This window comes from Lepidochelys kempii, chromosome 7, assembly GCF_965140285.1.
Source record: "Lepidochelys kempii isolate rLepKem1 chromosome 7, rLepKem1.hap1, whole genome shotgun sequence".
Lineage (NCBI taxonomy): Eukaryota > Metazoa > Chordata > Testudines > Cheloniidae > Lepidochelys > Lepidochelys kempii.
Window position 1 is genome coordinate 108,667,460 of NC_136386.1, and position 14,992 is coordinate 108,682,451.

The following is a 14,992-nucleotide window of genomic DNA, read 5'->3' on the forward strand; positions in this document are numbered from 1 at the left end:
GGTCTATCCCCGGCCAAGATGACTACAGACAGACCCAGACCCATTGTTTCTCTCCCTCCTCCCAGCTTTTGAAAGTATCTTGTCTCCTCATTGGTCATTTTGGTCAGGTGCCAGCGAGGTTACCTTTAGCTTCTTAACCCTTTACAGGTGAGAGGAGCTTTCCCCTGGCCAGGAGGGATTTCAAAGGGGTTTACCCTTCCCTTTATATTTATGACAACACAACACCTGGCGGCTCTCGCAGCCGTGCTGCCTGGCAGGAGCTCGCAGCCCCACTGCCCAGAGCGCTGGTGGCATGGCAAGCGGAGGCTGCGGGTAGGGCCCGGGGGCTAGCCTATCCGGCCGGAAGCTCAAGGGCCAGGCAGGATGGTCCCACGGCCGGATGTGGCCCACAGTCTGTAGTTTGCCCACCTCTGAGCTACAGGGAGGGGTATCCAAACCCTATCAAAGCAAAATACTCCACTGCACACACAGTGCTGTCCCTGGGCAGAGGATCAGAGAGAGAACAAGCTACATGTGACAGATGTTAGTCACATCCCTTAATGCACTACAGGAAGGCACTCAGATACTATGGTGATAAGGGGTTAAAAGAGCCTATATATAACAGAATAGGGTCAGAAATAAAGGATAATGTTGGCAGAGCTGTAGCGTGTGATGAATCCGGGACTTAGCTTTGCGAATGTCTGTGAAATCTGTGAAACTGAAGCACAATAAGAGACAGATTTGTATTCAAAATATCACTTTGGAATGCTCACCAGTTATAATTACATGATTAAATGATTAAATCTGGTGCGTGACTCCTGCTTCAATTTAGCAGTTCTTACTTGGTGAGTGTGCAATATGGTGTCTCCCTGAAAGATGGTGGAGCATGAAGACTGGGTGGCACTTAAGGAGGGAAGATGCAGGGAGCAAGGTCATTAACTTCAACTTTTCTTTCATGCAGATTTATATTTATTCTTGATGTTAACCTGAAACAGGTGAGGAAGCAGCATTGGAGAAGAGAGAAAAGAGCTGGAGAACAAGCCAATAAATGTAATGTTTTCTTCCATATTTTATGCATATATTAGAGATAAGCAAAAGGAGAGAGAGTTTTGATTCTGTAGAATCAGAACCAGCAGTGGTTTGGATCCAGGTCCCATTTTATCAGAACAACCAAAGTTCAAGGGTAGTTTGGGAATTATAAAACAATTTTTAAAGTTTGTAAAGTGCTTTGGAAAAGAGCACTGCTGTATAAAAACCATAGATTATTCTTAATAAATATAATATATTTTAAGGAAGAATCACTTAAATGAATGGAACTGACTTATTGAGAAAGCACATTATTCAATGTAAATAAATACATTGTTGGCTTATCATGAGATGACACCCATATAAAATTATGTTTTATTCTGAATCTATTATAGTATTTTTGTCTTACATCTTTCACGCATCAAATTGAGGCCTGTCTCCTGGTATGTGTATCACAGTGCTTCCACCCTAGGAACCACACCACAAGAGTAGAAATGGAATCCCACAAAAGCCTTGGGACTGGCCCTGTTGATTTATGGAACATCACAGAGTGGTAACAACATAATCCCACTCCGCATGTTTAAGAGGCTTACTCCTGTGGATCCTTTGAAATGACACACTGTGGAAATGGTTCTGATGGGAAATGCTGGAGATGAATTTGTTTAGTAATGTGTTTAGTCAGTGGACATTTGCTTACGGGGAGTGAGTAGAGAGACATTACTGTTACAGGATGACACCTGCAAGCATAGGGGCACATCAGAACTAGAGAGTAACTAGTAATAGGGCATTTTGATAATAGTGAATGCTTTTCTACATAAGATGTAGGTGCACTCTCCATCCTTATGGATGAATGAACATCAGGCAGTCAAAACACACTAACTCTTTATAATATCAGTTGCCAACCCAGTATATTGCTGGGTATACCGAAAGAAGGAGAGGAGACACTTGATATATATTTTTTTTAATCAGGCCGCAACTTTATTATTAGATGTCTGGAACTACCCAGCAGATAAACGTGCACAGTGCAGGTAACTGCATGTTCATTCAATAACTATCTCAGTGGTTTCTGCCACCCCACCACTTTTTTTCTAGCCACATCCCCCAGACAACCCACTGCTGGGACCTTACCATCCATCCCCACCTCGTACAAGGGTTAAGGTGGGCTATAAGAAAGAGGGGTAGGCTCCCTGCTGTACAATTCATAGGAGGCCTGAAACACCCCTTTCCCGCATTCCTTTAACCACCACCTCCTTTTAAAGTCCTTTATCAAGCCATTTATCTGGTCACTGTATCCCTTCCCTAAGGAGTACCTGCACTGCACATCCACCCCCGCACTTACATCATGAGTTGCAACATACAGCCTAACTCCCTTCACTGCTCACCATAACAAAGCCCTCCCGGAACCTGCTGTGGAGAAGGCGAAACCCCTTCCACCTAGGCCAATCTGATGGTGAGGGGAAAATTCCTTCCCAGCCCCCCTAAAAAGAAGCAGCTAGCGCAATTCCCACAGCAGATTCTGACCAAACTCATGGGGAAGTAGGGTGTGTGGGTCTTGCCTCACTTGCTCCATGGAAATTGTCAGTCCAATATATTATTTTGTTACGTACACCAGACAAACGTTCTCTGTTTAGCTCCTATCTGATGCAATGTCCTCATGTTTACTAATGGTCCAAATCCTACAGAATTTGTTCCATAAAATCTCTAATTCAAGTGACTGAGCAAGGACTATAGGCTTTGGCCCAGTAAGCATTTATGTAGGGCCTGATTTTCAAAAGCATTGATCATCTTCCCCTTCTATTTACTTCCATAGGAGGTACGGGGGCTCAGCTCTTCTAAACATTAGGCCCACTGTGCTTTACTTTTTCAAAGCACCATGTAGATGTTAATTAATCCTCACAACACTTTTGTAAGGGTTGTAAACAGGTATTAGCCCCATTTAATAATAATGAGGAAACTGAAACTACAACCTTGCTCAATATTTTTCAATTTATATTTGCCATTTTTCCTCTCGTCACTCTGAAATGTGCCTTTAAATTGCTTCTATATGCTTTCCCGTAAGGCTCCTTGATACTTATGAATGCCATGATTTCATTCAGTTATTAATAATACAATGTTGCATCAGATCTACATTTGGCACTTGATTGTGACTCTTCTGGTAAATTAGCCCTTGGCCCTTTGGAAGTTTCTGTGGCAATTTTAAGCTGGGTTTTGAAAATTCCAGCTTTAATTCACCAGTGCCAAAGATCTAGGTTCCAAATATGCATTTAGAGAAAAATATCTAAGGAGGCCTCAATTTGGCACCCAAATCAAGAGCCGTTTCAAACTGATTGCTGTCTAACTATGGGCTAAATCTGAGAGGTCATAGAATATCAGGGTTGGAAGGGACCTCAGGAAGTCATCTAGTCCAACCCCCTGCTCAAAGTAGGACCAATCCCCAATTTTTGCCCTATATCCCTAAATGGCCCCCTCAAGGATTGAATTTACAACCCTGGGTTTAAGCAGACCAAAGCTCAAACCACTGAGCTATCCTTCCCCCCACTCTGTGTGTCTGTGTTTTCCACTGGAGTCATCAGGAATTGCAGGGGCTGTGTAAGTTTAGTAACTCTGAGACTTGTTCCCAAATGTACAGGTAGCTAAATATCTAAGTTATATCACTTTTGTATCACGATTATAATGCAGAAAACTTACTTTACTATAAATTAATTCATTCTCAGGGCCAGGATTTCTTATACAAGTGCTTAATGCATTAGCACTTGCCAAATCCTAGCTCTGGGTAAAAAAAGGATTATAGCTGACCCATTTTCAGTAGATCATAGAATCCTATCAGTTCAGGTTGGAAAAGCCACATTAAATAATCTTGTCACTACCCCCAGGACAGGATTCTTCCCTATAGTTAATTTTCTACCATTTTTCCAGTCCAATTTTAACTGTTCCAAATAATGGTGCTTCCACTCCCTCCCTTGAGATGCTAATTAATTACTCCATCAGGGAGATCTTCATGATATTCAGCCTTATATTTTCCTTCCTTAATTTCATAGTATCACTCCTCATGATTCCCCTTGTACTAACCTAAAGTATAGGCAGGTGTTGAGATGATAATTGACCAGAAGGTAGCCATCTACTGCTTTATTTTGAGAAATATAATGGACATAACCCCTCCCCTAACCCCCCACCAGAAATCTTCACAGTGACACGGTGTCAAAGGTTTTCAGCAAGAGCCAAAAGATTATTTTCAGTGAAAGTCATTTTACTACTTATAGCAGAGTATTTTTTAAAAAAAGTTCTTCAAAGAATCCTGGTGCAGCCTGAGGGCAAAATGATTTTCACATACTTTACATTGGGTCTGATGTGCAAGCTTCAGGGAAAGACTAGTGTACACTCCCAAAGCTTCTTTGCACTTGGCTGCCAGAGAAACCTAAGCAAACAGCCATGGAAATGGCCCACACGATGAGCCAGATTCATCTGGAATAATAAGGGAGTACTCTTGCAAGCAGGCTGTACCAGGGAAGAGATACACCCCAACGGAGGTCAGGTAGCAGTAGTGTTGACATCTTCCCCCCACAGGTTTCAGCAGAGAAACTTTAAAATCCAGCTGGATCTCCATAGACGCCCTGCCAGAGGATGTTACTAGACTGAAGCACTGAATCAGCTCCCAGCCAGTCTATCCTCACCCCACTCCAGAGATGACCACACCCATTTCTGCAGGTGTATATGCTTGCTCTGGATGTACTGGCAGAGCAAGGTTGTGGGAGGCTTACGCTGCTGTGCTAGCAGTCCTAGTAAACTTTCTGCCACCGGGGACCAGAGCCTAGGTTCCACCAGTTTATTGGATACCAGCACAATTCAGGGAGTGAATCTGGCCTAATCTCTCTTTTTCTGAGGGGAAAAAAACAAAAGTTGAAAATTAGGCCTGCAGGGGAAGGCCATTTTGGTGGCTTGAATTGAAATGATCCATGAATAGTTTTAGGTCTGTAAGCTAGCGTTAATATAAAAAAGCATCTTCATGTATTTTATTCATTGACACTCTTAACTGCAGCCTCAGAAGAGATGGTTAGGATAAACGAACAGGAAGACTGCACTACCCTCTTCCCCAGAGACATGGTGCCCGGGTGGAGCAGTATGTGGACGCTTGCACTTTTGCTAGCTGTGCAGCCAGGGGACTTGCTGTCCACCTGACACCTTTCATGAGCACTGCATTCATTTATTTAAAAAAAGTAGAAACATAAAAATGTGATGAGCCCGTGCTATCATCATGCATTGTTAAAGCACTCACTAACCATGACCAAAACACCCATGTCCTTGCATCCTATCCAGTTGCAGCCTTAATCAACACACATGGGCCTAGAAAGATTAGGTACTATTGGAAAACACCAAATTTTGTTTATTTTAACACAACACATTGGGCTGCTCTACAAATATTGTGCGACACATCTTATCTTTGGGCCATAAGCCTGCCCAGAAAGGGGATGCAGTGGGAATCCTGACAACTCAAGGCAGGATTCTAGACAGTGGACCATAACAATACATCCTGAGTCACTTATTACTCCTGATTTCAGAGTAACAGCCGTGTTAGTCTGTATTCGCAAAAAGAAAAGGAGGACTTGTGGCACCTTAGAGACTAACCAATTTATTTGAGCATAAGCTTTCGTGAGCTACAGCTCACTTCACCGATGAAGTGAGCTGTAGCTCACAAAAGCTTATGCTCAAATAAATTGGTTAGTCTCTAAGGTGTCACAAGTCCTCCTTTTCTTTTTATTACTCCTGGTGGCTGGTAAATATTGTTCACTGGCTTGTTGGGCAAACCAGATCCATATAGCCCACAAACAATACTGCTCCAGGCACTGGTGCTTGCATCAGATGAAGGTGCTCAGCCAGGCGTGTTTGTTGAACATACTTCCAGTTCCTAGTACAGACGTGCACCCCTGAAGGTATTTACTTCATTTGTAAGGGTAGATTGGGGAGGGACCTTCTTTCTGTTTGTACAGCACTTGACATAGTGGGATCCTGGTCCAGGGCTGGGGATCCTTGTTGCTACCACAGAACAAAATAATAATGTTGCCAGGTGGTTAATATTACTTATGTCACTGCACCACGTAGGAGCCCTAGTTATGACCCAGGACTTCACTGTGGTAGGCATTGTACATATAGAACAAAAGTGTTATGCTGACTACAAAGGATTTGGGGACTGCCTACGCCCTTTAAATCCTCATGTCATAGCACAGCCTACAGCAGGCTCCAACTCTGTGTAGTTGCATCATAATGGAATCTTCTACCTAAGTTCTTAATAATTATACTTGATGTTCCAAGAAGCTCAAAGATGCATCACCGCAGACCTTGTAGTTTTAGATCTCAGGGACAGGTGTGGGTTTGGAAGGCACGATAATAACATTTGCTCTTATGGTGCCTTTCATCAATGACTCTCAAAGCATTTTACAAACACTAATTAAAACTTTCAACATGTCTGTGATGTAGCTGTATTAGCTGCATTTTACAAATAGGGTAAGGCCAGAATTTTCAAACTTGGATGCTTAAAGTTAGGCACTTATTGTAAATTTATATTTAGACACCTAAACAAAAGCAGCCTGCTTTTCAGACACACTGACATGCACTGAAATAAGGATTCTGGTACCTAATTGTTGGCATGAAAATTAAGACATCAGTGAATTGCCTAAGGCCACACAGTAATTCAGTGGCAGAGCCAGAATGTAAACTCAGTGACTCTGACGGCATATTCCTCTGTTTTAACCATTAGTCATGCTCCCTCCCAAATATTTAATGTCATGGTCAGCACTTGTTGGTTTCTGTATGAGACTGTAAACTCTCCAAGACAGGGACTGTGTCTCCAGATGTGTCTGTACAGTGCCTAGCACAAAGAGGCTTTGAGCCTGATTGGGTGCTACTGTACTAAAAATATTAGATAATGATCATTAGGGCTGCAGACATGCCACAGCATTATTTTTATCAAAAATCACAGAAAAGCCACCTTAGCAAAAATCACGGGTGAGTAAATTTACTGTGACTTCTTTAAAAATGCCCGCCTCCTCACCTGGCAGAGTGGACACCGACCACCTGCAGCAGCACCCTTTCCTGGCACCGCAACCTGAATGCTGGTTTTGGGGAGGGGAGAGGACGGGAGAGCAAGCCTTGGCAGTGGTGGCTCCTGTCCTGTGCGTCTGGGCCTGGTGCCCCACTCTGGGTATTGTGACCTGGTGCATGTTGGAGGGATCATAACGGGGGGTGATTGGGCCAAACCTGAGTGCTGCTGTGACCCCATGTGCCAGGTATCAATGCCCAGAGCAGGGTGGGCTCTGGGTCCAGCTCCCCAGGACAGGAAATGCAAGAGCTATCCATGATGTCTTTCCCACAATGACAAACCTGCAGCCCTAATAATAATAATTATTGTTGTTATGTCTGTCTTCAGGTAAGTACTATACACTCCCTCCCAAATGACTGGGAACTTGTGATTACATGGCTAGTTTCTAAGGTACATTAAATATTTTAATATACCTATAACTGCAGTATCTAGGCAGCAATATTTGTTTGTTATTATTATATAATCCTTTCCACCCTGTAAATTAACGCAAAACTGAAATCCTTTGCCCTGCCTAATAGAGATAGGGCATTCTGAGCTCTATGGATTTTTAATTTCCAAACCTGGTATTTTAAAATAGAGAGATTACTTTTATATTTCCATAGTGTAGGGTGACTAATGCCATGTAGTGATAATCATCATAAAATATATGCTTCAGGTTGAGGATGTACTCTATGGGTCAGACATCTTGTGCTGCTTTGCATGGTGCTATGGCATGTTTGAGTCCCAGACTAGCGTGTGCTTTGTTTTGGGACGCTATCTCAATAGCATATTCTGGTGAAACCTTAGGGCTGGGGGATGTTTACAGGAACCAGAATAAGGACTTGTTAAAATTGATCAGGTATATGTGCCTCTCCACCATCTATTGCCAAGGTTTTTCTCTCTTCCTTTTTTTTTGGGGGGGGGGGGGAAGAGAGAGAGAGAGAGAGAGAGTGTGTGTGTGTGCACAGAATGCAAAGTACAAAATTCTGGTCTTTTTGAGTAATTCAGCTGAGCATAAGGGCCCAAACCAGAATCCTGATTCTGAAACCCCTCTGTTGCTTCCCCAGTTGTCTCCAACCACCTCACTTCAAGCCCCAGGAACAGCTCTGTTGCCCCTTTTCTGCTGCAGCTGCTTCGCTGGCTGCCTGCTACATCACAGAAGAGGAAACAGAGAATAGCTCTAGATGCTCCATTGCAGCTGCCTTGCTGGGCTGTGGGAGGAGCCCCAAAGAGAACAGGGTAGGAACTCAACTGGCTCTGCCTAAGCCACAAGGAGTGCCTACAACCTATCCTGAAGGATGACCCATCACTCTCACAGATCTTAGGAGACAGGCCAATCCTTGCCTACAGACAGCCCCCCAACCTGAAGCAAATACTCACCAACAACCACATACCACACAACAGAACCACTAACCCAGGAACCTATCCTTGCAACAAAGCCCATTGCCAACTGTGCCCACATATCTATTCAGGGGACACCATCACAGGGCCTAATCACATCAGCCACACTATCAGGGGCTCGTTCACCTGCACATCCACCAATGTGATATATGCCATCATGTGCCAGCAATGCCCCTCTGCCATTTACATTGGCCAAACTGGACAGTCTCCACGTAAAAGAATAAATGGACACAAATCAGACGTCAAGAATTATAACATTCAAAAACCAGTCGGAGAACACTTCAATCTCTTTGGTCACTCAATTACAGACCTAAAAGTGCCAATTCTTCGACAAAAAAACTTCAGAAACAAACTCCAAAGAGAGACTGCAGAATTGGAATTAATTTGCAAACTGGATACAATTAACTTAGGCTTGAATAAAGACTGGGAGTGGATGTGTCATTACACAAAGTAAAACTATTTCCCCATGTTTATTCTCTCCCTTCCCCCCCCCCCCACCGTTCCTCAGATGTTGATGTTCCTCAGATGCTGGAAGTGGCCCACCTTGATTATCACTACAAAAGGTTTTTTCCCCCACCCCTGCTCTCCTGCTGGTAATATCTCACCTTACCTGATCACTCTCGTTACAGTGTGTATGATAACACCCATTGTTTCGTGTTCTGTGTATATAAATCTCCCCACTGTATTTTCCACTGAATGCATCCGATGAAGTGAGCTGTAGCTCACGAAAGCTTATGCTCAAATAAATGTGTTAGTCTCTAAGGTGCCACAAGTACTCCTGTTCTTTTTGCTGATACAGACTTACACAGCTCCTACTCTGAAACCTAGCAAAAGGTGGTGTTCCTCCCCAACATGATCACCCAGAGCAACCAGGGGGAGATTGAGGGGGCAGGCTGGGGTGGGGTGTAGAAACTGAGAACCAACAACCAATAACAATTCCCTGATTATCTGTCTCAGCCATGTTGCAGGTTAAAGCAGCAGGGGTAACTTGCACAGGTGTCTATGGCCACTCTCCCTTCCTGTCCCCTACATGTTTCCATGCAGGGAACAAGGCACAGAAGTGAACAATGCTGAGGACCTCCCGGCAGAGGAACTGTATGCAGATCGTCTCTCCTCCCTTTGCATGCCTGAGCAGCACAGGACAGAGAATCTGCACCAAAACAGTGATCGTGGATCCCTTAACCTTTTTGAAATAATATTTTGATAAATCTGCTGAGCAGTAATAGGTCAGCAAAGTGTTGGATTAAGGGTTCACTTATTCAGCAGATAGGTCTAATAAATAAAATTTATTAAGGCAAAACACTCGGTGAGTAGTGATCAATTACTCACAAGTGGAAATCTCATTACAGTCCCCACCAGAACTGGACACTACAGCTTCAGCTTCCCTTTGTTACACAAACTTATTTATATTTTTTTATCTTTTCTTATACATATGTATTAGTCTCTCATTTCCAAGTTAATGCTCCTCCCCTGTCAGTACAAGGTTAGTGTGAGTTCAAACCTGTGTTTTTTAGCTTTTTAGCTACTTCGTCTTTTTAGCTACTTTTCGTCTTTTCACCTGTAAAGGCTTAAGAAGCTAAGGTAACCTCGCTGGCACCTGACCAAAATGACCAATGAGGAGACAAGATACTTTCAAAGCTGGAGGGAGGGGTAGGGAAGAAAGGGTTCTCTCTGTCTGTGTGTTGCTTTTGCCGGGACCAGAGCAGGAATGCAGGTCAGAACTCCTGTAAAGAGTTAATAAGTAATTTAGTTAGATATGTGTTAGATTCTGTTTTGTTTAAATGGCTGATAAAATAAGTTGTGCTGAATGGAATGTATATTCCTGTTTTTGTTTCTTTTTGTAACTTAAGGTTTTGCTTAGAGGGATTCTCTATGTTTTGAATCTGATTACCCTGTAAGGTATTTACCATCCTGATTTTACAGAGGTGATTCTTTTACTTTTTAATTAAAATTCTTCTTTTAAGAACCTGATTGCTTTTTCATTGTTCTTAAGATCCAAGGGTTTGGGTCTGTGTTCACCTATGCAAATTGGTGAGGATTTTTATCAAGCCTTCCCCAGCAAAGGGGATGTAGGGCTTGGGGTGATTTTGTGGGGAAAGACATTTCCAAGTGGGGTCTTTCCCTGTTATTTTTGTTAGACGCTTGGTGGTGGCAGCAATAAGGTCCAGGGACAAAAGGTAAAATAGTTTGTACCTTGGGGAAGTTTTAATCTATGCTGGTAAAAATAAGCTTAGGGGGTTTTTCATGCAGGTGCCCACATCTGTACCCTAGAGTTCAGAGTGGGGAAGGAACCTTGACAATAGGTGACTCTCATCCCAGGCCGGATTTGAACTCCTGACCAAATGTTGAAAAACTTGTGACAATGCCCCCCATAAGGCTTTATGGAAATATACTTATGAATGTATATATGACATAACTAGAATGGGTTTTATGCTACATATTCCATGTAACATATCTCTGTAAAGATTATGATCTACTGAATCTATTAATCCTATTGTATGCATGTACCATTTTTGTATTCGAAGTTATGAATAGTGGCTGCATACTCGTTTGATTCTGAATAGGTTTTAGTGAAGCAGTTGGTCAGCTTCCTGAGAAAAGGCTATTCTCAGTAAGTGCCCAATCAAGAAGCCCTTAAACCAACAATGAACTTGGAGATGCCAATCCACATCTGCGCTTTCCCAGGAATGTGGCTTGGCTGGTAAGGAACTCAGTCATGCATGGACATGGGACTTGCCCAGGTGACTCCAAAACTCCATTTTGTAGCTGGACTTTGCATAGGAGAAAGGAGGGGGTCTCCACCCACAAGAGAGAGTCTATTTAAACCCGTGGGAGACCCCTCCATTTTGTCTTCAGCTGGCTAAAGAAAGAGCCTCTCCACCCCCAAAGATACCTGAAAGAAACTGGAACAAAGGACAGGAACTACAGAGGGTGTGAGTGATTGCTGGACCCAGACTAGAAGGAGATTAGTCTGTAAAAGAAAGCTTACTGGAATTGGTGAGGTTTTTATATAAGCTTTATACAGGATAAAACGGATCTATTTAGGGCTTGGACCCCACTGGGAGTTGGGCATCTGAGTGTTAAAGACAGGAACACTTCTGTAAGCTGCTTTCAGTTAAGCCTACAGCTGTTAGGGGACGTGGTTCAGACCTGGGTCTGGGTTTGCAGCAGGCTAGCAGGTCTGGCTCAAACCAGGCAGGGCACTGAAGTCCTAAGCTGACAAGGCAGGAAAACAGGAGCAGAAGTAGTCTTGGCACATTAGGTGGCAACCCCCAGGGGGTTACTGTGATCCAACCCATCACAAACTCCATAGCCCCAATCAATCCCAAATCCCAATCATGCAGTGCCCCTTCATAAAATCAGTGCTTATGTCAATAGGATGTTGAGTGAGCATGGAAATAGGTGGTTTTTGTTCTCAGATGTAAAAGAAATGGAATATTAGGATCCTGTGCATTTGTTCAAAATGAATTGATAGTTGATATGTAGAAACTTCTTTTGAACTCTCGGTTTGAGAGTGTCCATCCTTTGTTTATCTGAAAACTGGTAATATCATAATAGTAACATTATTTGGAAAAAACTCCAAAGTGGTTCCAGTTCTGCAAAGTACTGTGGGTATTTAGCACCTAGTAGTACTGGACTCCAGAAGATCCGGCCTGTGCCTACATTTTGCACATGCCCAAATTCCCAGTGGCCACAGTGTTAGTTTGAGTGTGCAAGAAATGCAGGACTAGCTCCCAAATTCTCTCTTTTTTGAGTCTTGGAAATTACTGATTACTTTGAAACATTCTAGAACAAGGAAAGAAAGGTATTTGACAAAGGGAGTCAGTACATGTTCCGCTGTTTTCCCACTAGGCTCCTGCCTTTCCTAAAATAACTCCCACTTGGGATGCCATTCGTTGGCATATGATTACATTTGTATCTAGTGTTACAGAACACTGGACAAACCGTTCAATTTGCATAGTGGCCTATGGGATGGTACATGAATACAGTATTAAGAATGTGCTGCTCTGTAGAGTTAACTGCCAAGAAATTCTAAAAAGAATCTGATTTAAAGAGGTACAGCTTTCCGAGGCAGCACAAATAACATGTTTTATGGTGTTCATATGCTCTTCATGCAGAGGATCCCTTTTTAAGAGGAAAGTCTTTTGCATAGACTTTTTGTTTCATATGGACATGCTGAGATATCTCTGTCAATAAAAATAGGAGGGAAAAGTGTTAATAGGATGATTTTATTTGTGGCTAAAACTATTTTTAAATATAGTTTTAAATGCCAGCTACATTAACTTTTTTTTAAAATCCATGTGTTTATTAAAAAATGGACTAAATCATGATCCACGTTACGTCCTCAGGCAGGGAAGTAAGAGGATGTAAAGTGCTCCCCTTGGTACCCTACGAAGGCTGCCCACATCCTGGGGCTCAGTGTGGGGGAGAGAGAGCACTTTCTCTAGTAGACTCCATGCAGCTATTAGACTTCCTCTCCTTGTGGTTGGGGAGTGGAAGTAGCTTCCAAGCACAATTAAACAGACATGAAGGCAGGGAAATAATTGGCACTAAGAAAAGGGCTGGTGAAACTTACTTCCCCTCTGAAGTAAGGGGGAACTAGGTGATGAATTGCATCAGTGTCATCCCCAGTCTGTTCCTAGTCAGCGTTAACTGCATGTGGCCCCTCGTTCAGGGTAGTGATTATACAGTGTAGCCATATGTAAATAGTCAAAAGGCTATATTTATGAGAAACACAATGCCTGTCTGTGGTGGTAGTTTAAATATAGAGAACAGGCCACTACCGGCATTTAAAATGTCACTGGCTGGACAAGATAGTGCAATCAGAAAATAGCCCAAGCCTTGACTGTGATTCTGTCTACAGGCTTCATATATTCTTATTGCTACTTTTTAGGGGGTGGGGAGAAGCATACTGGAACTTCTCAGATTTTGGGGTCTATTTTGGAGAGTTTGGTTTGGTTTTGTTTAACAAAATTAAATGTAGTGGCCAGTAGTTGATAGTAACTACTAGGCAACATTTGTTACTGAAAAACCTCCAAAAATAGTAACCCTTAAACATAAATAACTGCATACGCTCTGCATTCCAAAGCACATTCCCAGTTTGTAGAGCATAGCACTACTTGGATTGACTGGTGAGGGCAAGTGTGTAAGTACCCGATACTGCTGCTTGTGGAAGTCAATAGCAAACTTCCATAACTAATCACTTAGCAGGGTCACGCTCTGGCACTAGTATGATAGCACAGTCATGATGAGATATAAGGCACGCCCTTACTCTCCTGTGCTGGCTACCAACATCATGGGTATTAACCCAGGAACTGAAACAGGCTCTGCAGAGCTGCAAGTGAGCAAGAGGGACAGAATTTGACTTGAAATGCGTGGCTTGGCTTCCTCACCACCTCCTCCCAGATGCTGGGTAGTTGGTATGTCAGGCTGCATATACTAATGGTGGGTGCAGTTTACTCCCTTTTAGCAGCAGGGGAACTGAGGGGGAAGATAGCTAGACATGGACAACACAATGCCCTGCCCCTCATTCAGGACTGATCCTTCTCTCATGATATAGTCTAGGGGTTCTGTCAGCCTCCACCCCAAACCCCACTTTGCCTCCAGCATTTATAATGGTGTTAAATATATAAAAAAACTGTTTTTAATTTATAAGGGGGGGGTCACACTCAGAAGCATTCTATGTGAAAGGGATCCCCAGTACAAAAGTTTGAGAGCCACTGACTACAGTCCGATGATCAATACCGTTCTCCATGAGTTCTCTTCATTGGGAATAGGGGAATCAAAGTCTGGCTCCTGCTCCACTTGTCAATATATTTGTCATGAAGTTTTGACTCTGCATAATCTTAAATAGCATTACATGACTCATTACATACTTGATTGGTAGTGTAATGCTTCTATTTCAAAGGTAATTATAACCTTAATGTATCTAACTTCCAGTGAAGAAATAATATGCTTCAGTAATGACAATAGCCTAAATTCTCAGATTACTGTCTCAGCTAATCAATGACATTTAATAACAAGATTTTTTTAATGTCCCACTGAGGGGAAAGAAAAAAGGGGAGTCTAACTAGAAGCTCGTTTATAGTTGATTTGCTAGAAGCATCCCTGCTTTAAAGTATTTGTGTTTTATGATGTCAGAGGTATGTCTCCTCAGAGATGTAATCTTGCAGGAGGATGTGCCACTGAAGTGAGTTCCTGCAAGAATTATGCAGGCAGATTAATTTAATTTGCACCTCTTTTACCAGAATGACTACAGTGCTCGTCATAAAGCTAAGAATAGCCAACTGGTTACAAATTGTTGTGCATATTTATGTGGTGGGGTTGATTATCAAAATGAAACTAAGGCAAACATCAACAATCTGCCTATAGATTAAAAAGTCAGTAGACAGATCATAGACTTTAGCTTTGATTTTTTTAAGAGACCTGTTTACTGCAATTTGCAGGCTATATTATTCTGTTGGAATAAATTATGTAATGACAACTCCAAATTCTTAATGGCTACAAGTCTTT